Below are 27,903 nucleotides of genomic sequence, written 5' to 3'. Positions count from 1 at the left end.
GATTTAGGCACCATTTTTTTTAGGCTGCTGTAAGTATGCAAATAAAGTTTTGCTTAAATCACCTTACCCATCTCCGAGATCTGGTGTTTTTGAAAATTAGGCTCCCCCCCCCCCTTTCAGATATCAAAAAATGAAGTACCCTATTTTCACCATGGGTCTATAATGCATTATTTGTAAAAATTTTAAGAAAATCTATACGGAACACACAAACAAACACAAATTCATTTATATACCCTCTACCATAGGATGGGGGAATAATAATTTCATCATTCTGTTTGTAACACCTCGAAATATCCGTCTGAGACCCCATAAAGTATATATATTCTTAATCGTCATGTCATTTAAAGTCGATCTAGCCATGTGCGTCCGTCTGTTTGTCGAAAGCACGCTAACTTTAGAAGAAGTACTTTTTATTAGTGTAGGTCGATTGGGCTTATAAATGGGCCTAATCGGTCCATGTTTTGATATAGCTGCCATATAAATCGATCTCGGGTCTTGACTTCTTGAGCCTCTAGGGGGCGCAATTCTCGTCCGATTGGGCTGAAATTTTGCACGTGTTGTTTTGGTATAACTTCCAACAACTGTGCTAAGTATGGTTCAAATTAGTGCATAATCTGGTATAGCCATATAAACCGATCTTGGATCTTGGTTTCTTGAGCCTGAACGAGGCGCAATTCTCATCCGATTTGAATAAAAACTTAGCACGTGTTGTTTTGGTACCACTTCCAACAACTATGCTAAGTATGGTTCAATTTAGTGCATAACCTGATATAGCTGCCATATAAACCGATCTTGGATCTTGATTTCTTGAGCCGCTAGAGGGCGCATTTCTTATATGATTTGGCAGAAATTTTGTACAACGGTTTCTCCCATGACCTTCAACATATATGTGCAATATGGTCTGCATCGGTCTATAGCTTGATACAGCTCCGATTTTGTTTCTTGAACCCCCACAAGGCTCAATTCTTATCTGAATGGACTGAAATATTTCCAAATGACTTTTAATATGGGCTTCAACATTCAATTCATTTATGGTCCGAATCGAACTATAACTTGATACAGCTCTAATAACAGTTTTTATTCATTATTCTTTGTTTGTCTAAAGCGCCAAGAACTCGACAAATGCGATCTACCGGGAGAATTAAAAGACAATTTTTTAGGGAATATTTTATGAAATTTTTGCATGTAGAAAGAAAATAATGGACATTTTCGCTTTTGAACAAACATTTCATAAAATTTTTTCCATGAAAAAAAATTAAATTTTAGGAGAAAATCTAAGGATTTTTTTCTTTAGAGAAAATTTCACTTAAAATTTGTCTTTTGAGATAATTTCATGGACATGTTGGAAAAATTTTGTGAAAAATTCTTCGTAAGGGTAAATATTACGAAAAATTTGTTTATGAGAAACAAGTGTTACGTTGTTCCTTAAGTGCTATTCCTATCGCTTACTATCTTGCCTCAGTCCCACAGCTCTTCATTAAGACCCTCCCTTCATATTTCCAATTCATAACATATGTAGGAATCAACGATTATGGACGTGTAATCAACTCATTCCCGCCATTCATAAAGTCGGCCTATGCCAGCAAATTTTTTTCAGCTCGGTTAACATCACCATCATCTTACCGCCAAATGCCATTTACCACCATAAAACGTGTTAAAATGTGATCATAAAAATTTTAAAATCCCATAAAACAAATCGAAGCGGAATGCCAAACGTTTGCCAATATCTGCAATAAAATCGCCTAGGAAAATCGATTTCAATTCAGTTGGCATGCATGAGATGGGATGAAAAGGGATGATAACGCTAATGTTTTTCGCAGGCACACGTTCCTTTTGCACCCTTTTTACTAGAGATTGTTTTTCTTTAGCAGTCTAGATTTGCAGGCGTTCTTGTAACTTCTGGATGAGTTCATATCTAATGAGGCAATCAACAATGGCAAATCCATGTAAGGAGCTGTTATTTTTTTTTTAAATCAAAACCAAAAATAGAAGTTCCAGGAATAGCGAAATGTAAACTCTTAGCTATTTCTCAGCCACCAGAAAAAAAGGTTTAGCATGGCAAGGATATGGCCTGCTCTGTTCTAGCGATAGCGTCGAAACAATTGCAACATGTAAAACGTGTCCTGCATTGCGAAAGGGGTTTTGGAAAGCAAAGCAGCCAAAGGATTCATAACCCGTTTACATTTTTTTTCTTTTTTGAATTCTTTGCAACAATCCCTTCCAACTTATCCACCACACATAAATGTAGAATTCAACCAACATGTGGAGAAGGCATTGCATGGAGGAAATAAAAAACTTTCATTTCACGCAATAATTTTAAATAATCTTGCCACAACAACAAACTCGTCTCATCACCTTCTGTGGCGTGGAACGTTGAACAAAAAAAAAAAAAAAAACTCATTCCACCATCCTTAAAGGATCTTTGCTGTTGTTACCCCCTTCATCTTGTCCTGTTGAAAGTTTTTTTATCCTTCTTTTATTTGGTATTCAAAAAACGCTTCCATGTTTTTTGTGCTGCGTTGTTGTGTTTTATTTTGAAATGGAAATCCCTGCAGGCTTTTGACTTTTAACTCTTTTCGTTTAACGTTGAGAAACGCCTTCAAGTGTTAGTTAACGCTCCACGCTCCACATACACGTTCCAATGGCTAATAATGCTTAACTTTGAGCAAGACGAAAGTCTTTCCCCACAGCCAATGTTTGTTTTGCTGTTATGCAGGAGACGCATGATGGCTTCCTGTTCATGTAGGATTCAAGTGTTTTGGGAAATTATAAAATGCGTGGATATGAAGCAATTCGTTATGAAAATTAACCTTTATGTGGCGTAAAATTTAGTTGAAGGTAGTTTATTTGTAAAGGGTGATTTTTTTGAGGTTAGGATTTTCATGCATTAGTATTTGACAGATCACGTGGGATTTCAGACATGGTGTCAAAGAGAAAGATGCTCAGTATGCTTTGACATTTCATCATGATTAGACTTACTAACGAGCAACGCTTGCAAATCATTGAATTTTATTACCAAAATCAGTGTTCGGTTCGAAATGTGTTCATTCACCGTAACGTTGCGTCCAACAGCATCTTTGAAAAAATACGGTCCAATGATTCCACCAGCGTACAAACCACACCAAACAGTGCATTTTTCGGGATGCATGGGCAGTTCTTGAACGGCTTCTGGTTGCTCTTCACTCCAAATGCGGCAATTTTGCTTATTTACGTAGCCATTCAACCAGAAATGAGCCTCATCGCTGAACAAAATTTGTCAAAATTTGAACACATTTCGAACCGAACACTGATTTTGGTAATAAAATTCAATGATTTGCAAGCGTTGCTCGTTAGTAAGTCTATTCATGATGAAATGTCAAAGCATACTGAGCATCTTTCTCTTTGACACCATGTCTGAAATCCCACGTGATCTGTCAAATACTAATGCATGAAAATCCAAACCTCAAAAAAATCACCCTTTATTTTACTTATTTAAAAGGCGAATTGCTAAGATCATCTCTACCAAGTGGTGCAGCACGCCGTTTCCACTCGGCATAAAAAAAGAAAGCTCTTTATCATTGGGCCTGGTTTTTAATCGAACTGCACTGATCGATAATGAGAGAAATAACCCCAGTTCCTTAAATGAATGTTCATGGGTGGATTCTCATATAAGGTGGATTTATAATTATCGCTGGTCGATTTATGGTACCAGAGATGGCCTTTAGCGCTGTATGATTACCGCTAAATATACAGATGTTCGTACTGTTGATACTCCCGGCTAAAATGATCTCCATCTCTAAATATCTATATTATGGTCTCTTAACCCAATCCGCCTTTTCTGAAGCACTAGAGTAGGTAACTATCGCAAATGTCCTGTCAACTATGCCTAATTCAATCTGAAAGTCCAGCGAAGGGCCGTTATATTGCTTTCTAGTACAGTTGTTAGTCTAGGCGCCAGCCCGCTAAGAAGGCTAACTGTAAGTAATTGTAGTCTCAACCTTGTCCCTTATCCAGTTTCTTACTGTACAGGTGGATGGATTGGACTCAACTCAACAACATAACCAAAAAGGACCAAGTATCAGTGTTACCAATGGCAAAATTGCAAATTTTGCTCATGAACATTCCACTAAGGAATAGGGGCAAACTTCTCACATATCAATGAGTGCAGTCCGATACAAGTTTTTTATAGCCGAGTCCCAACGGCGTGCGACACCTTTTTGGAGAGAAGTTTTATATGGCAGAGTACCTCACAAATATTGTCAGCATCAGGAGGGGAATACCACCGTTGAAAATTTTTACTAATGGTCTCGCCAGGATTCGAACCCAGGCGTTCAGCGTCATAGGCGGACATGCTAACCTCTGTGCTACGGTGGCCTCCTGGCACCAAATATATATCTCAGGGCCTCCCTTTTAGCCCTGTTAAGATCTGTCACATGTGTCACGTATTCTTCACCGGTTACTAAGACTCGGGAATTGCACTCATCGGAGAAAACAGGTACACTCTTAACACTTTTCACTCGTATATTCGAAGCCCCTAATACATCTGATACCACAAATGGATATCCGATTTTAATACCCACCACCAAATATTGACCTGCGACCCCATAAAGTATATATATATACTAGGTGACCCGGGCCCGCTCCGCTGCGCCTTCTTTTAGTTTATATGTAACAAAAGTTTCCTTGGAATATTTATTTTCGACAATTAAAGAGCTTTTAGTGAAATACCATGCTACGAAAATAGTATATCGCTGGACTAACAGTTTAACAATATAAGTGCCTTTATCTGAATCCCACATGATCTTTATTGGTCTACGAATTTAAGTTTGGATGTAAGGTGTACTCCATTCTTAAAATACTTCATTCCAGCCCAATATTCTCAGGATGTCTGATTTAGTGGTGTTTTCAGAGGAGAGGTGGTCCTCCAGATACTTGGCCCTGAAAAATATCAGCATCGTGCTCTTCTCTCAAATACCATTTATTTAAACCCCATATTGTCATTGACTTAAGAGGAGTTTACAGGATGAGGCGTCTCCCAAACACATGGCCCCAAATTAGGTTATCAAATTCGTTTTCTAATCTCAAATACCTTTCATTTGATCCACATATTGGCGTGGTCGAAAAATGTTTACCCTTTGCGGGGTGTTTGGGGAAGGGTTGATGCCCTAAATACATGGTCCTACATTTGGATATCAAATTCGTATTCTACTCCCAAATACTTTTGTTTGAGCCCCATTTTGCGATGGTCAGTAAAAAATTGCTGTTTTTGGGGTATTTTGGGAAAGGGGTAGACCCCCAGAAAATTGGTCCCGAAAATGGGTATCAATTGTTGCTCTACCCCCCCCCCCCCAAAACCTTTCATATAAGCTCCACATTGATATGGTGGGTAAATATGCCTGATTTAGGGATGTTTTGGGGATTGGGGTGGTCCCCCAAATACTAAGCCCGGAAAATATATCAGCAACGTGCTCTATTCTCATATATCTATATATCATTTATTTGAACCCCATATTGCCATTGTCCTCAAAATAGGATATCAAATTCGTTTCCTATTCTCATTTAAACTCCTTATTGCAAAAGTCAGCAAATATGTCCGGTTTGGGGTATTGGATCTAAAAACTATGAATATTTAGTTCCACTCTCTTTAAGACCCAAAATGACTTGGCGAGCAAATACGTCCTCCTTGGGGGTTGATATGTTGGTGAGACGTCCGCTAGACAGTTGGCCCCTAATGTTGATATCAGATACGTGGTCTACTCCCACATACCTTTAATTAGTGCCCCATATTTCCATAGTCGGCAAACATGACTGGCTTGGGGGTGTTTTGTGGAATGGGCGGCCATTTAGTGAGTTGGCCTTGAAAATATATCGGATTCCTGTCCCACTTTAAAAGCCCTCTTATTTGAACCTCATATTGCAATAGACAGAAAATACTTGCTATTTGTGTGGTGTTGTGCGGGTGGGGTGGCCCCATAGACACTCTTCCCGAATATTGATATCAAATTCGTGCTTTACTCCCAAAGACCATTCATTTGAGCCCCATATTGCTATGGTCGTAAATTTGTCCCCTTTAGGGGATGTTTTTGGTGAGAGGCGACCCTCCGAACACTTGGTCCCATATTTGGATATCAGATTCGTATTCTACATTCAAATACCTTTTATTTAAGCCCCATATTCCCATGGTCAGTAAATAAGTCCTGTTTGGGGGGTGTTTTGGGAAAGGGGTGGACCCCCAGAAACGTGGTCCCACATTTGGATATCAGATTCGTATTCTACTGGCAAAATACCTTTCATTTGTGTCCCATATTGCTATGGTCGGTAAATATGTCCGATTTAGGGGTGTTTTGGGGATTGGGGTAGTACTCCTAGCACTTGGTCCGATAATTGGATATCAGATACGTTTTCTTATCCTAAATAACTTTCATTTGAGTCACATATTGTCGTGATTGGTTTAAATATATGTTTTCGTAGGTTTTAGGGTGGGGCAGCCCCCCTAGTTACCCCATCCGAAATTTGGATACCAAAGTTTTATTTTTAGGGTACTATATGGGGGCACAAAAGATTTCGGTTAAATCGCACCACCCATCTCCGAGATCTGGCGTTTCTGAAAATTTGGGTAAGGGGGAGGGTCCGGCTGCCGAATCTTCATTGTGGTTCGATTTTCAAAACTCTTTTTTGCTGGATAGTGCTAAAAATTTCTAGATTGAACAAATTCTAAGAAAAGAAACGAATAGGGATCTTAGCAGTTCCTTTTGAATTTTGCAGACAAAAGTGTCCTTAAAAATCGGTTTCTCCCACTGTTTGTCGTTGCAACATATTCTAACATACGTGGTAGATTATAGTCCGAATTTCAGACAATATTATTTTATCTCGCGATTGCGAGAGTTTTACTTAGTCGTAGATTCTCATTGCTACTAACAGTCCGTGTTGTGTTGTAAATCAGCTTTCGTTTTATATTTTAGTTTATACAAATTTGTAATACTTTTTAAATATTTTTATACCCACCACCGTAGGTGGGTGGGTATATCATTTAGTCATTCCGTTTGCAACACATCGAAATATCAATTTCCGACCCTACAAAGTATATATATTTTGGATCGTGGTAAAATTCTAAGACGATTTAACGATGTCCGTGTGTCTGTCGGTCTATCCGTCTGTCCGTCCGTCTATTGTAATCACTCTACAGCTTTCAAAAATTGAGATATTGAGCTAAATTTTGGCACAGGTACGTCTTTTTGATGCACGCTGGTTCAGTTCTTGAACGGGCCAAATCGGACCATATTTGGTTATAGCTGCTATATAGCCCGATTTTCGATAAAGGGTTTAATGCCCATAAATGCTTTATTTTTCATCAGATTTCGCTGAAATTTTAAACATTGACCTAAATATGGTCCATATCGGACTATATTTAGATATAGCTGTCATATAGACCGATCCCCGATAAAGGGTCTGAAGATCATAAAAGCTCTATTTATTACCCGATTTCGCTGAAATTTGAAATAGTGGGTTATCTTAACCCCCCTGATATCTGACCTAAATATGGATCAAATCGGACTATATGTAGATATAGCTGCCATACAGAACGATCTCCCGATTAAGGGTCTAAAGCCCATAAAAGCTTTATTTTCTAACCGATTTCGCTGAAACTTGAAACATTGAGTAGTTTTACACCTCCTTACATAGGATCCAAATGTGGTTCAGATCGGACTTTATTTAGATATAGCTGCTATATAGAACGATCTGCCGATAAAGGGTCTAAGGCACATAAAAGTTCTCTTTATTACCCGATTTCGCTGAAACTTGAAACAGTGGGTAGTCTTAGTTCTCCCGGCATCCGTACCAAACATGGTTTGGATCGGACCATATTTAGATATAGCTGCCATATAGACAGATATACCGATAAAGGGTCTGAAGCGAATAAAAGCTTTAGTTTTTATCCGATTTTGCTGAAATTTTAACCAGTAAGCAGTTTTAGGCCGCCTGCTATCCAACCCAAATATGGTAAAGATCGGACTATATTTAAATATAGGTGTCATATGGACCGATGTGCCGACCGATGTGACCGATTCAGTGTCTGAAGCTCATATTTATTACCCGATTTTGTTGAAATTTGAAATACAAAACTCAACAGTGACTTATATTTATAAGACCAATATCTGTGTCGAATTTGGATGCATAAGTTATCCAATTTTCACCAGATTGTGACGAAACCCCCCTTTCATATATACCCAAGGTGGTGGGTATCCAAAGTTCGGCCCGGCCGAACTTAATGCCTTTTTACTTGTTTTTATTTATCAATCCTATATGACGGCGTAAAAAAAAAAATCCACTTACCTTCTTTGCTCATGTGACGACCCTTTCAGCTAATTTCCCTTTTTCATTCTGCTTGAATGACGAGAGTTTCGAGACGTAAAAATGTGCAACCATGCCTTAAAAAACAAAAGTTACACAAAGTGGCATATTTATGCACTCAACCAGCATGGGTGCAATTCCTTGCAACACAAATCCTGCTGAAGAGAAAAAAGAGCAATGATTTAAAAGTCATTTATTTTTTTTTATTTAATTAAATTAAAATTTATTATGTTTAAGTTGAAATTAATTTTAATTCTATTTGAATTAAACACGATCTACAAACAGACGCTGCAAAGTCAATTTGATTTTTAATGAATTCAGCAATGCATTCGCTGATTCACAATCTGAACGGACAGTTGGTCAGCTGAGGGTTTGCACGCATGAATGGCCTGGGACTCACTATTTCAGAATTTGGTGCAACCTAAGCAAATATTTGCAATCATTCATTCATGTGTTGGTTGACTCCGTGCAGTTATGAACTCACGCATGATTTTCCATGAGGAAAATTATTAACAAACATGAATGCAACTGCTGCGGCGTCAACACCAACAAAAAATATGAAAAAAAACCTCAAGCTTCAAATGTCCACTTTGTGGTATTATGAAATTATGCATCTCATATGCCACGCGCTATTTATGCGGGCTTAAAATTTGCTGACAGCATACCCAAGGCCATGGGAGCGAGCCCCCTGTGTTTGTCCTGCATGTGAATATGGAAATTGACCAGTTATGAAAATTTATATGTGTGAGAGTGTTTGTGTAACCGGCAAACACTTTGTGGCCAGAAAATTAACGCCTACGTGACCACAACAAATTTTAAAATCAATATTTCTCAGTTTTATGAGTACCCTTCATTGGTTTGGTGGGGGTTGGGCTTGGGCTTAATGGTGTTTGATGGAGCATGTTTGGGAAACGTATGGCCATATGGCTGGCTTTGTGGTTAGTTCAGTTTGTGCATTTGTATCATCACACGGATTTCCGTGTCCGGCTATCTGTCTGTCCTCAGGATGTTAATTTTAATCAATGCTGATGAAATTTTAGTTTGCATATCACACTTATCGAAGGTTATGAAATATTATTATTGTTATTCGATTGAATTTAACGAGGTTGTTGTGAGCCAGGTTACTGGCATAAATGTTGGCAGATTTAAAATGAAAAGAAATGAGAAAAACTTTTATCATGAACGAAATGATCAACAATATGACGTACATACTTTGTAGGTAAGTCTCACAACAATATTTCGATAAATCACGAAGGGAATGACTAAATTAGTGAAACCCCATGCTACGGTGGAATTAACAAGTAAGAACGTGCTAAGTTCGGCCGGGCCGAATCTTATATACTCTTCACCATGGATCGCATTCGCCGAGTTCTTTTCCCGGCATCTCTTCTTAGGCAAAAAAGGATGAAAGAAAATATTTGCTCTACTATTAGAGCGTTATCAAGATACGATCCGCTTCGGACCACAATTAAGTTATATGTTGGAGACCTGTGGATCCGGATCCGTCGATCGGTTTATATTGCAGCTATATTAGGTTGTGAACCGATTTGAGCCTTATTTGGCACAGTTGTTGAAAGTAATAATAAAATACGTCGTAAAAATTTCAGGCAAATCGGATAAAAATTGCGACCTCTAGAGGCTCAAGAAGTTTAGATCTGGGATGGGTTTATATGGCAGCTATATTAGGTTATGAACGATTTGAACCATACTTAGCACAAATGTTGAAAGTTATAGGAAATACGTAGTGCAAAATTTCATTTCAATCGGATAAGAATTGCGCACTCTAGAGGCTCAAGAAATCATGGCCCAAGATCGGTTTATATGGCAGCTATATCAGGTTATGGACCGACTTGTACCATACTTATCACAGTTGTTGGAAGTCATATTGAAATACGTCATGCAAAATTTCTGCAAAATCGGATATGAATTGCGCCCCCTAGAAGCTCAAGAAGTCAAGTCCCCAGATCGGTTTATATGACAATTATATCAGGTTATGGACCGATTTGAACCATACTTCGCACATTCGTTAGACATCATAACAAAATACTTCGTGCAAAATTTCCTTCAAATCGGATAATAATTGCGCACTTTAGAGGCTCAAGAAGTCATGACCCAAAATCGGTTTATATGGCAGCTATATCAGGTTATGAACCGATTTGAACCGTATTTGACGCAGTTGTTATATATCATAACAAAACACCTCATGCAAAATTTCATTCCAATCGGATAAGAGTTGCGCCCTCTAGAGGCTCAAGAAGTCAAGACCCAAGATCGGTTTATATGGCAGCTATATCAGGATATGTATCGATTTGAGCCATACTTGGCACAGTTGTTGGATATTAGAACAAAACACGTAGTGCAAAATTTCATTCCAATCGGATAAGAATTGTGCCTTCTAAATGCTCAAGAAGTCAAGACCAAGATCGGTTTATATGGCAGCTATATCAAAACATGGACCGATGTGGCCTATTTACAATCACAACCGACCTACACTAATAGGAAGTATTTGTGCAAAATTTCAAGCGGCTGGCTTTACTCCTTCGATATTTCGAGTAATTACAAACATAATGACGAAATTAGTAAACCCGCATCCTATGGTGGAAGGTATAAAAATCTTGTATATAAAATTCTTGTTTATTGCGTATAGACTCAAAAGCGGCAGAACCGATTTCCTTAAAATTTTCACAGATTATGTAGGTTGGTCTGGAAAGAAACAAAGGTTATATAATTTTTTGATATCGGGAGGGGGGCGGACCCTCCCCCTTACCCCAAAAGTACTGCCCAATAATAAAAGTGAACCGATCGGGACAGTATGGAATTCAAATGAAAGGTATTAAAGTACGAATTTCATAATAAAAGTTGGGTCCAAGTACCTGTGGGGCCGCCCAAGCCCTAAAACCACTTTAAATAGGCTTATTTGACGATCATGACAACATGGAATTCAAATTAAAGGTATTCGGGAGGAGATTACGAATATGGTCAGGAAGTAGGAATAGGCTTTATAATTAATTGATAACGGAAGGGGGCGGACCCTCCACCGTTACCCCCAAAACACCACCCAAAATCAAAGGTGGACCGATAAGCACAATATGGTATCAAATGAAAAGTATGCGGGAGTAGATAACGAATCTGGTATACATATTCATGTCGAAGTATAGGGGGTCACCCCACCCTCACAAAAACGTCCAAAATGGGCACATTAGCCAATCACGGGTATATGGGACTGGATTTGTTTGTTCCGTATAGACTGAAAAACGGCAGAACCGATTTTCTCGAAATTTTCGCATAATGTGTAGGTTGGTCTGGAAGGAAACATAGACTATATAATTTTTCAGTATCGGAAGGGAGACGGACCCTCCCTCTTATGCTAAAAACACAACCCAAATCAAAAGTGGATCGATTGGAACAATATAGTTATCAAATCAAAGGTATTGGAGAATAGAATATGAATATGGTATTAACATTTGAGTCTAAGTACCCATCGGGCCGCCCAAACCCCATAACTACCCCCAAACACAAATATTGGACGTTCATTTCAAAATGGGGCTCAAATGAAAGGTATTCGGGAGTAGATTCAGAATCTGGCATACAAAATCAGATCGAAGTATAGGGGGTCACGCCACCCCTCAAAAACGACTTTAGACCAATTATGACTGTATGAGACTTGGCTGAACCGATTTTCTTTTCATAGATTGTGTACGTTTGTTTGGAAGGAAACATAGGCTATATAATTTGTAAATATCGGATGGAGGCGGACCCTCCCCTTTACCCCAAAAATGCCACCCATATCCGAAAGTGGTCCGAAGGGTACAATAAGGGGTTCAAATGAAAGGTATTGGAGACTAGAAAACGAATATCGTATTAAAATTTGGGTCCAAGTACTCAGCACCCTCCCCAAGTACCCAAACTCCTCTATATAGATATATTCGAAGTTCATGTTAATATGGTACTCAAATGAAAAGTATTTGACAGTAGATTACAATTATGGCATAAAATATTAGGTCCAAGTAATAAAGGGCGCCCACCCTCAATACTCCCAAAAGGGCATATTAGCTGACCATGGCTATATGGGACTCAAATGAAAGGTATTAGGGAGTAGATTACGAATATGACATTTAAATTTGCGTTAAAGTCTAGGTGGCGTTTTTCCTCCTACGTCAAATGGGTTATTTCACCCATTATGTTTAGTTCAGTTTAGGCTCCAAAATTGGATATCAAATTCGTTTTCTACAATCAAACACATTTCACTTGACTCCAATATTGCCCAAATCGCAAAATATATCCTGCTAGGGGCTTTTGTGGGGGTGGGAGGCCCCTCAAACACCAAGAAATACATTTTTATGTCAGATGTGTACTCTACTTTAAAATACCTTTCATTTGATACCCATATTGACCAAAGCGGTTAAAGTGTCCGGTTGGGTGAAGTTTTTGGGGGTGGGGGACCTCCCGACACATAGGGTGCCATTCTTATGCCAAGTTTGCACTTTATTCTTAAATACCTTTCATTTGATACCCATATTGTCCCAATCGGTAAACATGTCCGTTCGGATGGGTTTTGGGATGGGGCGTCCCCCCAGGTTATTTGACCCCACAGTTTTTTTTTTACCAATTTCGGGTTTTTGGGGTACCAGAAGGTGACATACAAAATTTCGCTTAAATCAGTGCACCCATCCCGAGATCTGGTGTTTTTGAAAATTGTGGTAAGGGGGAGGGTCCGCCCCCCTTCGGATATCAAAAAATTTAGTACCCTAAACGTTTAAACCGTTTTTGATTCCGTATGGAACCGACAAACAAACTAACAAACAAATCGCAACAATTTATTTTTTATATAATAGATGTACTAATAACAACATATTTTTATCCTTTTTCAATCAACAGCACATGTTACACCACCATGTTTTGGGTTTGCTATGGAAAAGGGACCAAACCTGCAGGACATGCATATGTCACATACGATGAAATGTTACAATTGTTACAATCCATTTCAAAGCAATTCCATCTTTAAGCAATAAAAACATATCTTAAATGCCTGCCTTCATCAAGATTAGCTGTTGTCATAACAATAAAAATTCAGCAATAAAATGGAATTTTAGAATTCCTTGTAGGACTTCCAAGTCCTTACAAGTCGTAGCAACCAGCAAGTGACTACTAAAAAAAAAACGTTACATGAAAGAATGCCTGTAAGATGTTCTTAGAGCAATGTCCAGTTTATTCATTCATGCATTATGCTGGACAGCCAGAGGGCACACTTTTCATCAAATGTAGTTTTCCATATTAAAAATTTCCTTGGAGATATTCAAAAGAAGAAAAGCCGTAACAAGCCAATGGACAATGTAGAATGGAGTCCTTAGGAGGAAATGTGATTTGTTGGTGACATTTTTTTCAGTTAAGTGAATTTTTCAAAAATTATATGCCTGACAAGAATCCATTTGTGCATCCGTCTGTCCTTCGGTCAGGTTGTTTGATCGTTTAAGGCTTAAAACATTTTCAAATACTGCTATGCCTATGACTATGAGTTTGTCTAACTATGGCACATGTCTTTCACAATTCACCACCTTATGCATGACCTGGAAAGCTGTGGCATCAGCTCTTATAAAGACTTTAATGATTGTTGTGGCACATGTCCCACAAGGTGCAGAGAGCCATGGCACTCCATGTGGCATCAAGCAGAAGACTTTCATCTTTAATTTAAGCCAAAAATAGATAAACGAAAGGAAATACAAATATGAGCATATGAACAATAAGTCAATAATTGTTCCTTTATGCCTTGAAGGCTTCTCGCCTGCCACAAATGGCAAAGTTACAAAGTTTCTTTTGATTAAGGAAAGTATGACGCAGCGGTGGCTGTTGGAGTGGGCGTTGCAGATGTGGTGTGCTCTCGAAGTTAGTCCTAAACGATGAACATGTTTCTTCAATTTGGCACTTAAGCCAAGAGCAAAGTCAATTATAATGATTATCACACAAGATGGCACAGTGTCGCTGAGGTGACTTAACAACGCCTTCATTTAGCTTAGAGCGTACTGGAAGGTTGGAAACAGTTGTTGTTGTTGTTGTAGCAGTTTATTGTGTTCTATCTTTCGGCTGCTTGATTCTGTGGAGTGTCAAGACCCAGGAAGTCTGCGACTAACATGGGGTGCGTCCACAGGGATCTGGGTCTGAGTCGAGTGGGTCTGGCCGGGCAGTTAAACAGGTGACGTGTATCGTGCGGTCCCTGGTTACAATCGGGACATACATCTTGCACGTCGGCATCAATCCTTGCTCTGTAGGAATTGAGGCGGCTGCATCTGCCGGAACATAATTGAGCCAGAACTACTCTGGTTGAACGTCTGGCAAAACGATTTTCTCGAAATTTTCGCATATTATGTCTGGAAGGAAACATAGGCCTCCTCCTTATGAGGACGGACCATCCTCCAAAAACACGACCCAAAATCAAAAGTGAACCGATCGGGACAATAAAAGTATCAACTGAGAGGTATTGGAGAGTAGAATACGAATATGATATTTAATTTTAAGTCTAAGTATCCATCGGGCCGCCCCAACCCCGAAACTCCCCCAAACAAACACATTAAACGTTAATTTCAATATGGGGCTCAAATGAAAGGTATTCGGGAGTAGAAAGGTATTCGGGAGTAGATGTAAGTTTATCTGGAAAAAACATAGGCTATATAATTTTTAGATATCGGGTGGAGGTGGACCCTCCCCTTTACCCCAAAAACGCCACTTATATCTGAAAGTGGTCCGATGGGCACAATAAGGGTATTAAATGAAAAGTATTGGAGACCGAAAACGAATGAATTTCAGTCCCGTTGGGAATAAAGAACGAATTTGATATCTATTTTCAGTGCAAAGTGCCGATGGCCGCCCCAGCCCCAGAACACCCTCCAAACGGTTCATATTTACCAGCCATGGAAATATGGGGCTCAAATTACGGGGATATGGAAGTGCAGCACGAATTTGATATCCATATTTGAGTCTAAATGTCTCTGCTGCCATTCCTCGCCTAAGGAGAACATTACCCTAAGGATGAACATTACCACCAGAAACCCAGAAGGGGCAAATTCTCACACATCAATGAGTGCTTTCCGATTCAAGTTTAAACTCAATGATAAGGGACCTTTTTTTATAGCCGAGTCCGGACGGCGCCCCGCAGTGCTACATCTTTTTTGGGTAAAATTTTTTAAATGCCTATGCATGGCATTGTTCCTCGCAAATGTCACCAACATTAAGAGGGGATAAACACCGCTTTGTCTGATGTTCTTACCAGGATTCGAATGCGTTTAGCGTCATAGGCTACAATAGCGCGAATTCGATATCCGCACTCAGGGCGAAGTGTCCCCACCCTAAAAAGATATAAGAGAGTTAAAGAAGCCGTAGCGGAGCGGGCCCGTTTCGGCTAGTAGAGTATATATATTCTTGATGAGCGTACAAATCTAAGACGATCTAGCCATGTCCGTCTGTCTGTCTGTTGCAATCACGCTACAGTCTTTAAAAATAGATATATTGAGCTGAAACTTTTCACAGATTATTTTTTTGTCCATAAGCAGGTTAAGTTCGAAAATAGGCTATATCGGACTATATCTTGATGTAGCCCCATATAGACCGATAGTCCGATTTAGGGTCCTAGGCCCATAAAAGTCACATTTATTTACCGATTTTGCTGAAATTTGGGACAGTGAGTTGTGTTAGGCCCTTCAACATTCTTCTTCAATTTGGCTCAGATCGGCCCAGATTTGGATATAGCTGCCATATTGACCGATCTCTCGATTTAAGGTCTTGCACCCATAAAACGCGCATTTATTGTGCGATTTTGCCAAAATTTGGAACAGTGAGTTCTGTTAAGCCCTTCGACATCTTTCTTCAATTTGACCCAGATCGGTTCAGATTTGGATACAGCTGCCTTATGGACCGATCTCTCGATTTGAGGTTTTGGGCCCATAAAAGGCGCATTTATTGTCCTGTGTCGCCCAAAATTTCTGACAGTAAGTTAAGTTAAGCCGTGAGTTAAGTTATGGCACAGATCGGTCCAGTTTTGGATATAGCTGCCATATAGACCAATCTCTCGATTTAAGATTTTGGGCCCATAAAACGCGCATTTATTATCCGATGTCGCAGAAATTTAGGACAGTAAGTTGTGGAAGGCTTTTCGCCATTCTCCTTCAAATTGGCTCGAATCGGTCCAGATTTAGATATAGCTGCTATATAGACCGATCTATCTCTATTTAGGGTTTTAGGCCCATAAAAGGCGCATTTATTGTCCTGTGTAGCCCAAAATTTCTGACAGTGAGTAAAGTTAAGCTGTGAGTTAAGCAGCAGTGAGTTAAGTTATGACACAGATCGGTCCAGATTTGGATATAGCTGTCATATAGACCAATCTCTCGATTTAAGGTTTTGGGCCCATAAAACGCGCATTTATTATCCGATGTCGCAGAAATTTAGGACAGTAAGTTGTGGAAGGCTTCTCCCCCAAATTGGCCCGAATCGGTCCAGAGTTGGATATAGTTGCTATATAGACCGATCTCTCCATTTAGGGTTTTAGGCCAATAAAATGCGCATTTATTGTCCGATTTCGCCGAAATTTGGGGCAGTGAGTTGTGTTGGGCTCTTAGACATTTTTCTGAAACATGGCCCAAATCGGTCCACATTTGGATATAGCTGCCATATAGACCGATATCTGGATTTGAAGTCTTGGCCCCATAAAAGGCGCATTTATAACCCGTTTCAATGAAATTTGACACAGGTGACTTATATTAGGCTTTTCGACATCCGTATCGTATATGGTTCAGATCGGTTTATTTTTAAATATAGCTACTAAAAAGACCAATATTTTGTGATACACAATTGAACAATGACTCGTACTTATTAGTATTTGGTCCAAATGACCTTTTTCAGCTGATTTACCAGAGGTGGTGGGTATCCAAAGTTCGGCGCGGCCAAACTTATCGCCTTTTTACTTGTTTTTTTTTTTTTTTTGGTTGGGCACCGCCATTGTTTTATTTTTTCATTTTAATTTATATTATTTTAATTAATCTAATTGTTTCATTTTATTTAGCATAAAGTGTGCTTTTGTAGTGATATGTCCCATGGTGCTCCTTTTCATGTCATCAGCAGTGGCGTATTACTTAGCGTAAAAATAAAGGATTAAGCAACATCTTAAGGACTACTGCCTGGCGCGAACTTCTTATAACTTATGCAACAGTAAAATTGCTGCACAAAAGACAACAGAAAAATGAATCATTTACAGACTCAAACCAAACCATAAGGCGGCATCAAAGACGCGATAGACAAAAGAGCAAAAGTTCAGCCAAGAATCAATGAAACAAAAACCGAAACGGAAGGATGGATATCAAGGAGGGCAAAGTTGCCAAATAATTGAGGATAAGTTGGTGGTGGCGAAAGTTCAACGGCAAACAATAGACTAATGAAAAATAATTTTAAAGAGAATTTTTCAAAACAGAAAAAGAAAATAAAAAACGACAACCTAAAAAAATTGCTTATTAATTTTAAGTATGGTGGGAATATAAAGGCTTAGCAACAACTGGAGTATAACACCAAAAAAAAAGAAGTGATATTCTCATAATGATATTTAATAGTTCAAATTGCTATCAAATTACCAATTGTTCAGTGAGTTTCGATTGTCCTTTCAATGCTTTTTATATGGCCACTGATCAGAAACGCGTTTAAATTAAATCGGCTTTTATAAATATTTATTTGCCATAATCATATTAACCATAAATGGTTGCCAATTCAATAAATAGTCATTGTTGGTCAATACAATTGCATATTGGCTGTTTGACTGTGTGTGTGTGTGTGTTTGGGGATAATATTATCTGGCTATGGCCAATGCAATATTTGCATAATAATTTTATTATGTAGTTGCAATGCAAGTTTGCACTTATTAAATTATTTAATCATAAATTCAAAACTTGTCAAAAGCTCGCCTCAATTACTCGAGTGTCCGGAGCACATTGTGTTTTTGTGCGTTTCTGCCAGAGATACATCGAGAGAAAATGTTGAAATGTTCAGATATAAAATGTATCCAAAGTTTTTTTAAACAAAATTAAATTTAACTTATAAAGGGTCATTTTTTAGCTATTATCCTTTTTTGGCAACACTGCTTTAAACCGCTCACGCACGTTTGTGTTTTGTTTCAGTGCCACACATCTTCAGTTTGGTCTATAATTAAACTATAAATCGTCTAACAAACAAACAAGGCTTGCAAATTATTGAATTTTATTATCAAAATGTGTGCTCTGTTAAAAAAGTTCATCGCGCGCCTCTTCCATTCAATCGAGGAAGCTCATTTTGGCTCAGAAGCGGCTTATGGGCTGGTGGCATCATTGGACCGTACTTCTTCAAAGATGATGCGAATGGCGAGCGCTATCGTGATATAATATCCAACTTTTTAGACTTATTGAGAGATGACTTCGGTGAGTCATTTTATTTCACGTTAGGGACCGGTTAATTGGCCGCCTAGATTGTGCGATTTTAACGCCTTTAGGCTATTTTTGTTTGTTTTCTCATTAAATAATAATCTTCAAATATTAAATTATATGGACCGTATTATCGATTCAAATAAAAAACTTTGGATACCCACCACATCGGGTATATATGTAAACCCCTTTTCGTCACAATCCAGTGAAAATTGGATAACTCGTGCACCCAAATTCGGCACGGACATTGAGTGGTCTAATAAATATAAGTCACTGTTGAATTTTGTATTTCAAATTTTAACAAAATCGGGTGATAAATAAAGCATAGTCCGATCTGGCCTTTTTTGGGGTCAGATGTCGGGAAGTCTAACATAAGTCACGGTGCAAAATTTCAGCGAAATCGGAAGATAAATGTGCCTTTTATGGGTCCGAAACCCTAAATCGAGAGATCGGTCTATATGACAGCTATATACAAATATGAACTGATCTGGGCAAAATTGAAGAAAGTTGTTGAAGAGCCTTATGTAACTCATTGTCCCAAATTTAGGCGAAATCGAACAATAAATGCGCCTTTTATGGGCCAAAACCAAAAATCGAGAGATCGGTCTATATGGCAGCTATATCCAAATCCGAACTAATCTGGGCCAAATTGCAAAAAGTTGTCGAAGAGCCTAACGCAACTCACTGTCCCAAATTTCGGCGAAATCGGATAATAAATGCGCCTTTTATGGGCCCAAGACCCTTAATCAAAAGATCGATCTATATGACAGCTATATTCAAATCTGAATCGCTTAAAGCCATATTGTAGAAAGATGTCGAGAGGCCTAATACAACTCACTGTCCCAAATTTCGGTGAAATCGGACAATAAAGGCGCCTTTTATGGGCCCAAAACCATAAATCGAGAGATCGGTCTATATGGCAGCTATATGCAAATCTGGACCGATCTAAGCCAAATTGAAGAAGAATGTTGAAGGGCTCAACACTCACTGTCCCAAATTTCGTCGAAGTCGGACAATAAATGCGCTTTTCATTGGCCCAAGACCCTAAATCGAGGATCGGCCTATATGGCAGCTATATCCAAATCTGGACCGATCTGAGCCAAATTGAAGAACAATGTTGAAGGGCCTAACAAAACTCACTGTCCCAAATTTCGGTGAAATCGGACAATAAATGCGCTTTTTATGGGCTCAAAACCAAAAATCGAGGGATCGGTCTATATGGTAGCTATATCCAAATCTGACCCGATCTGGGCCAAATTGCAGAAAGTCGTTGAAGAACCTTACGCAACTCATTGTCCCAAATTTCGGCGAAATCGAATAATAAATTTGCCTTTTATGGGCACAAAACCTGATGTCCAGAGATCGGTCTATATGGCAGCTATATCCAAATCTGGACCGATCTGAGCCAAATTGAAGAAGAATGTTGAAGGGCCTAACACAACTCACTGTCCCATATTTCGGCGAAGTCGGACAATAAATGCGCTTTTTATGGCATAAAACCTTAAATCGAGAGATCGGTCTATATGATAGCTATATCCAAATCTGAACCGATCTGGGTCAAAATGAAGAAGGATGTCGACTGGCCTAACGCAACTTACTGTCCTAAATTTCAACAAAATTGGATAATAAATGTCGCTTTTATGGGCCTAAGACCGTAAATCGGAGGATCGGTCTATATGGGGGCTATATCAAGATATAGTCCGATATAGCTCATCTTCGAACTTAACCTACTTATAGGCAAGAGAAGAATCTGTGAAAGTTTCACCACAAATAGACAGACGGACGGACATGGCTAGATCTTCTTAGATTTTTACGCAGATCAGGAATATATATACTTTATAGGGTCGGAAATGGACATTTCGATGTGTTGCAAACGGAATGACAAAATGAATACAACACCATCCTTCGGTGGTGTGTATAATAAAGCATTTATGGGCATTAGACCCTTTATCGGCAGATCGGTCTATATAGCAGCTATATCCAAATATGGTCCGAATTGGCCCGTTCAAGAACTTAACCAGCGTGCATTCATAAGACGTATCTGTGCTAAATTTCAGCTCAAAATCTCAATTTTTTAAGGTTGTAGAGTGACTACAACAGACGGACGGACAGACACACGGACATCGTCAAATCGTCTTAGAGTTTTACGACGATCCGAAATATATATACTTTGTAGGGTCGGAAATTAATATTTCGATGTGTTGCAAACGGAATGACTAAATGAATGTACCCCCTATCCTACAGTGTGTGTATAATAATAATGCAATCGTACATAATCCCATGACATATAAATAAGTGAGAAAGTGGCACAGGGCATGCTACAGGGGGGTATTTCATCGCCACTCCTGTGGGTGACCACAATAAACAACTTATTAAGGATGCTGACTGAGGAGGGATTAGAACACGTCTGCTACGCAGACGATGCTATAATACTTTTAAGGGATTAGGATTCGAATCAGCTATGTAAAAGTGTCGAAAGGGTCTTGTTAACCCAGAGAAGACTGAAATCAGCCTGTTCACAAGGAAGACGAAGATAGGCCAATTTGACGCACCACGTTTCCTCAATAGAACGATTTCGATATCTGGCAAGGTCAAGTGATCTTGGACAGGAAACTGAATTGGAGGTGTTGTTGTAATTATATTTGTAGGTGGAGGTGTCGATCCTCGATCATCAAGCTCCATATATGAGCAAGCTCTTTCGGGCCGTCGAACTGATCGCCGATCAGGGCAATAACAACCAGGACGGTAAGATGACGAAAAGTCTAAGGGCGAATGAAAGAGCAGACGATTTGGCAGTGTAGGCCAGAGGACTGCCATCAATAAATTTGGATAACCCGAAGCCTTTAGGGTCAACGCAGTGAGAGTTAAGAACTTGGGCGTAACACTGTTGAACAGCGAAACGGTGGGTAGCACGACGAAGGGGAGGTGATGAATTGTTGGAGCATTTTCTAAGTCATTGCCAGGCTTTCGCGCCTTACAGACTTCAGCACAAACTTAGGGGCGTAGTATGGAAAACAATTAGGGATTTTGCAACTAACACGGACTTTTTAACTTAGATTTTTGGCTTTGGTGTATATCCATAGTGGCATGAGGCGGATTAATATCCGCAACCTCTTTTCAACCTAGCCTAACCTAAGCACATCTTTTGCCGCGATCACAAGACTTTATACGTTATTTCCTTCACCTAGTATTGGACTAATACCATATGGTATTAAAACTGTTTACCAATAAAGTGAACAAAATAATACCTGATGGTACTAGCAAGTATCGTCTTTTTTCTATCAGTGTGAAAAATTTCAGCTGATTTGGATGATTGGTTTATATGGGAGCTATATCAAAACATGGACGTATTTACAATCACAACTGACCTACATCAATAAGAAGTATTTGTGCAAAACTTCAAGTTGCTAGCTTTACTCGTTTCGCTTCCGGCAGACGAACGTAGCTTCAAAGACTGTGAGGTGTTACAAACGCAAAGAGTAGATTAGTATACACCTAACCTATGGTGAAGTTTTTACATGGGTTCTATGAATGGCATAGCACCTTAAAAATGTCGCCAGCATTAGGAGCGGCTAACCGTTTTTGGTAGGTTCTTACCAAAATTGGTAGGTTTTTATTGTCTTAGTAGGTTGGTAGGCTGTCCCCAATTTTTGGTAGGTTTCTCCAACATACATACCAAGTTAATTACCGAAAAAATCACTCCTTGTCATTTCTGTACAATCATTAAGAGTGCAGAAAAGCACTTCTGGGCTTAAACTCTTAAATATGAAGACCGCTTTAGCCAAACTCGGCACGGTGGTTCATTGAAATGGGGTCAAGAATGCGACTTTATGAACTCAAGATTTCTTATCGGGAGATCAGTTTAAAGGGTTCAATATCGAGATATGTCTTTTTTGAACGTAGAGTAATTTTATCAAACAGACGGACGGGCGTATCTAGATTTTGTATGAATAACGGGCATCTATTGGGTTGCCCAAAAAGTAAATGCGGATTTTTCATATAGTCGGCGTTGACAAATTTTTTCACAGCTTGTGACTCTGTAATTGCATTCTTTCTTCTGTCAGTTATCAGCTGTTACTTTTAGCTTGCTTTAGAAAACAAGTGTAAAAAAAGTATATTTGATTAAAGTTCATCTAAGTTTTATTAATTATGCATTTACTTTCTTTTAAAAAATCCGCAATTACTTTTTGGACAACCCAATAGTATTTTGTAGCGTTGAAATTGTATATAGTGTAATTTGATGTGTGATGGAATGGTCAAATGGTTAAAAATACATTCGGGTTTGGTAGGAAATAGTTTTCATGAGTGGCAACATTGATAACCATCGCTGAAATTTTTTTCAAAGAGGTTTCACGATGCGGTACACCATTCAGACTCGTCTATATAGACGAAGGCCCTTATCTTGAATCGAACCTGTTCCTTAATGGAATGTCCATGGACAAATTTGCATTTGCATCCTATGATGGAGGATATAAAACAGATAATTGCACAAAAGTTGTGTGTCATAACTTTATCGAATGTAGAACAGGGTACCAGTTTCTACAATAAAAAACAAAAATATTCGTTTGGTAAATATTTCGTTTTAGATTTTCCCGGTGTATTCAACCATAATCGTATCGATATAAACACATTTAGTGCAACGTTAGATAAAAGTAATTAACACTACCATCCTTCGTGGATTGCATGGCGGCTGTGGCTGGGAATTTGCTAATGACCATAAATGCCCATTTGAATGGTTTTGGCTTGAACTCTACCAATCAATGGCTTTGGATTATGGCATAAATATTTATTATTTGCTGGCCTTTATGCATGGCGTGAATATTTAAAAGAGGTTATTTTTAATTTAATTACCATAATTAAAACACATATTTACACAATATTTAATCAGTTGCAGTTGCAGTTGGTAGCAAGCTATTTATTTGGGAGGATGTATGAACGAGATGTGTGCCATAAAAGGACACATCTGATGGAGAAGTTTTACAAAGCGGGAGAATAATGTTGGAATAAACCCTAATTATATCAACACTACAATACTATAGTGGAAAATTAAAGTGTTGTTGGTTGTGGTTGAATGGGTTGCCCACTGTGAGTTCACTCTGAGGCCAGTTACGTCCACTGCGATAGCTCAGGGAGAAATGTATTGGGTTGCCCAAAAAGTAATTGCAGATTTTTCATATAGTCGGCGTTGACAAATTTTTTCACAGCTTGTTACTCTGTAATTGCATTCTTTCTTCTGTCAGTTATCAGCTGTTACTTTTAGCTTGCTTTAGAAAAAACGTGTAAAAAAAGTATATTTGATTAAAGTTCATTCTAAGTTTTATTAAAAATGCATTTACCTTCTTTTAAAAAATCCGCACTTACTTTTTGGGCAACCCAATATATTCTTGATCGTCGTAACATTTTATGCCGATCTAGCCATGTCCGTCAGATTGGAATGAAATTTTGCACGACGTATTTTTTTATGATATTCAACAACTGTGCCAAGTATGGTTCAAATCGGTTCATAACCTGATATAGCTGCCACATAAACCGATCTACTTCTTTCATTCTTGCATTCTTTCTTCTGTCAGTTATCAGCTGTTACTTTTAGCTTGCTTTAGAAAAAAGTGTAAAAAGAAAAAACAAGTAAAAAGGCATTTAGTTCGGCAGGGCCGAACACCTCGGATGTATATGTAAACCCCCTTTCGACATAATCTGGTGAAAGTTGGATAATTTATACACCCAAATTCGGCACGGACATTGAGTGTTTGAATTTTGTGTTTCAAATTTCAACAAAATCGGGTAATAAATAAAGGTTTCATGAGCTTCAGACTCTTAACCGAAATAACGGTCTATATGACAGCTATATCTAAATACAATCCGATCTGTACCATATTCGGGTCGGATGGCATGTGGTCTAAAACTACTCACTCTTTCCAATTTCAGCGAAATCGGATAAAAAATAAAGCTTTTATGGGCTTCAGACCCTTTATCGGCAGATCGCTCTGTATGGAAGCTATATCTAAATATTGTCCGATACAAACCATATTTGGGACGGACGTAGGGGGACCTAAAGTTACCCACTGTTTCAAATTCCAACGAAATCGGGTAATAAATAAAGCTTTTATGAGTTTCAGACACTTTATCGGGAGATCGGTCTATATGGCAGCTATATCTAAATATAGTCCGATCTGTACCATATTTGGGTCGGATGTTGAGAGGGTTAAATCTGCGCACTATTCCAAATTTCGGACAATCGATATTTGCAACATTCGATATTTTTCAAAAAATATTAACAACTATCGATACTATCGTTAATTTCAGTAAGTTTACAGCAAAAAACATATTAGGTTGCCCAAAAAGTAATTGCGGATTTTTTAAAAGAAAATAAATGCATTTTTAATAAAACTTAGAAAGAACTTTAATCAAATATACTTTTTTAACACTTTTTTCTAAAATAAGCTAAAAGTAACAGCTGATAACTGACAGAAGAAAGAATGCAATTACAGAGTCACAAGCTGTGAAAAAATTTGTCAACGCCGACTATATGAAAAATCCGCAATTGCTTTTTGGGCAACCCAATACATTTCAGTCTCTAGTTCCTAGTTTTTGCAAAATAAAACAAGAAAAGAAAAAGAGTTCAAAGGAATATGGACAAGTTGACCGACGAACCGTCAAACAAGCGTCCTAGGAAAAGTTACAAGTGGGCCGTGTGCCTGAAGTAACTCAGGGGCAAATCAGACTTTACCAGACACAAGTTTATATATACCGCTGGGACGCCGTGATTTTTGCGGCAACTGCTATCGCCAGGAAGTTAACCTACAGAACCACATAAAATCGGCCCAAAAGAGGATCGATGAATTTGCATGCAAAGAGTGTCCAAAACCCTTGCCCTCAGGGAAAGACTTCGATTATTCGGTTATTTTAATGCCTATTACAATTGCAATTGAACCAGCACATGATGAGCCACCATCAGGACGCCTACAAGCAGTTTAAATGTGAGAAAAGTTCGTCGCGTTTTTCTACTCCGTCAAACTTGAAAGCTCACATGCAGGAACTTGAAATCCGGATTACTTTTGTGAAATGTGCAGAAAGCTTTACCTATGAGTTTGCACACCAGCGAAAGGCGATTCCAGTGCCTGGTTAGAAAAGCGAAAGCGAAATTATAAAACATTATATCAGGGACTAAGTACGAGTATATACCCATTTTTCTTTTTCACATTTGTTGCCAGACCAGAGTGTTAAAAAGCAGATGTTATATAATAGTGTTATTAACCAGAGTGTTATAAAATAACATGTACGGTAGCATGCTGAAAAAAAGACCTTCAATTGTTTGCTGTTCAAAGATTATGAAGTGGGTCTATCCCATTTGGCTCACCTAAAGACGCCTTGGATTATTCTGGATTGCTGGATGAGACCTTTTTAGATGATTTTGGGTTCAGTTCACTTTTGGTTTTGGGTGCGTTTTTGTGGTAAGGGGGAGGGTCTGCCGCCATCCGATATCTAAAAATTATATAGCCTATGTTACCTTATACCCGTTACCCGTTTTTGATTCCACAGAACAAACTAAGATAACGAGTCTTATATAGTCATGGTGGGTCATTTGTCCATTGGGGGGGTTTTTGTGGGGTGGAGTTACCCCCTACATTTCGATCCGTTTTTGTATGCCAAATTCGTAATCTACTTCCGAACACCTTTCATTTGAGCCCCATATTGATATAGACTTTCAATATGTCCGTTCTTAGAAGTTTCTGGGTACTTGGGCCCAATTTATAATACAATATTCGTATTCTACTGTTCAATACATTTCATTTGATATCCATATTGTCCTTATCGATCCACTTTTGATTTTGGGTTGTGTTTTGGGGGTAAGGGGGGAGGGTCCGCCCCTTCCGATATCAACAAATTATAAAGCCTATTCCTTCTTCCTGACTATATTCGGAATCTACTCCCTATCCCTATCTATCATTTGAGTTCCATATTGTCATGCTCGTCCAATAAACCTATTTTAGGATGTTTTGGGGTTGGGGCCCCCCAAATACTTGGACCCAATTTTTAATATTAAATTCGTGCTCTACTCTTGAATACCTTTCATTTGAGTCCCATATTGTCCTAATCGGGAAGTACTTTTGGGGTGAGGGGGAGGGTCCGCCCTCCCTTCCGATATTAAAAAATTATATAGCCTATGTTTCCTTCCAGACCAACCAACATAAACTGTGAAAATTTCAAGGTAATCGGTTCAGCCGCTTTTGAGCCTATACGGAATAAACAAACAGACCGACAAACTAACACAAATTAATTTTTATATATAAGATATATAAGATTTACGAAATACTTTCTACAAACTATCGATTCCTTGATTTGTTTTCACCATCATTTCTTTTTATAAAAAATTCCTTCAAACAAAAGAAAGAAATAACTAACACGAAGACAGGTGCCACTTATAATATGATGCTCAGTGAAAACCTTTTAACGAAATTGTTTTCCACATACTTAGACAATAATTTCGATATAACAAAACTTTAGCGACACTTCTAATGATCCAAGCAATCGATAGAAACAACAAAGTTTGGTTCTTCATCTATGCTCTTATGGAAGTTTCTTTTTGCTAAAGTGGCATAAAATTGCAGATAGGATAACAACATCTCATATATAGTTACCCAAGTGTTGATACTAAATAAATTGAATTATCCTTAGGGAAGTTTTCGCACCAATAATTTTACTTCCCATCCTCTATTTGTAATGGTATGTGAAGTCACAAACAAGTGTCATAACCGTATTAAATAATTCATGGCCAAAATTAAGATATTCTTGGACAACCAAACACACACACACACACACACATACTTGGGTAAAGACACCCAAACACTTATATGGTGTACGTAGTTGTCCCAGACAATTATACCAATTTGGGATCTCCGTCAGTATGCTCATGGTCAAGGCATGACCAAAATGGCCATTTGTTTTAATAACTGAAAATTTCATTTAGAATCATAACTACAGCAGCTCATAAAGCAATTATCTCCATGTGGTTGAATGGCCAGTTGGTTGATCCTATGGTCGTTTGGCTATCTTAATGGATAAAAACAAATATACAGCATCCACACAAACGCTGAAATCCTTAGAAGCATGAACATGATGTAGATGTGTATGTTTGCATGTT

General features: G+C 38.6%; 1 long non-coding RNA gene across 1 annotated transcript in view; it reads right to left on the bottom strand.

Moving 5' to 3' along the window:
* Positions 1–8,324: 8,324 nt before the first annotated feature.
* Positions 8,325–27,903, bottom strand: part of LOC106082013 (uncharacterized) — a 167,496-nt gene continuing 147,917 nt past the window's right edge. Inside the window, exon 3 of the long non-coding RNA XR_001220443.2 lies at positions 8,325–8,489. This is a non-coding gene — a long non-coding RNA (uncharacterized LOC106082013). The remainder of the gene's footprint in view (positions 8,490–27,903) is intronic.

Source organism: Stomoxys calcitrans, chromosome 4, assembly GCF_963082655.1.
Source record: "Stomoxys calcitrans chromosome 4, idStoCalc2.1, whole genome shotgun sequence".
Classification (NCBI taxonomy): Eukaryota; Metazoa; Arthropoda; class Insecta; order Diptera; family Muscidae; genus Stomoxys; species Stomoxys calcitrans.
This window is presented reverse-complemented; position numbering and strand designations above follow the sequence as displayed.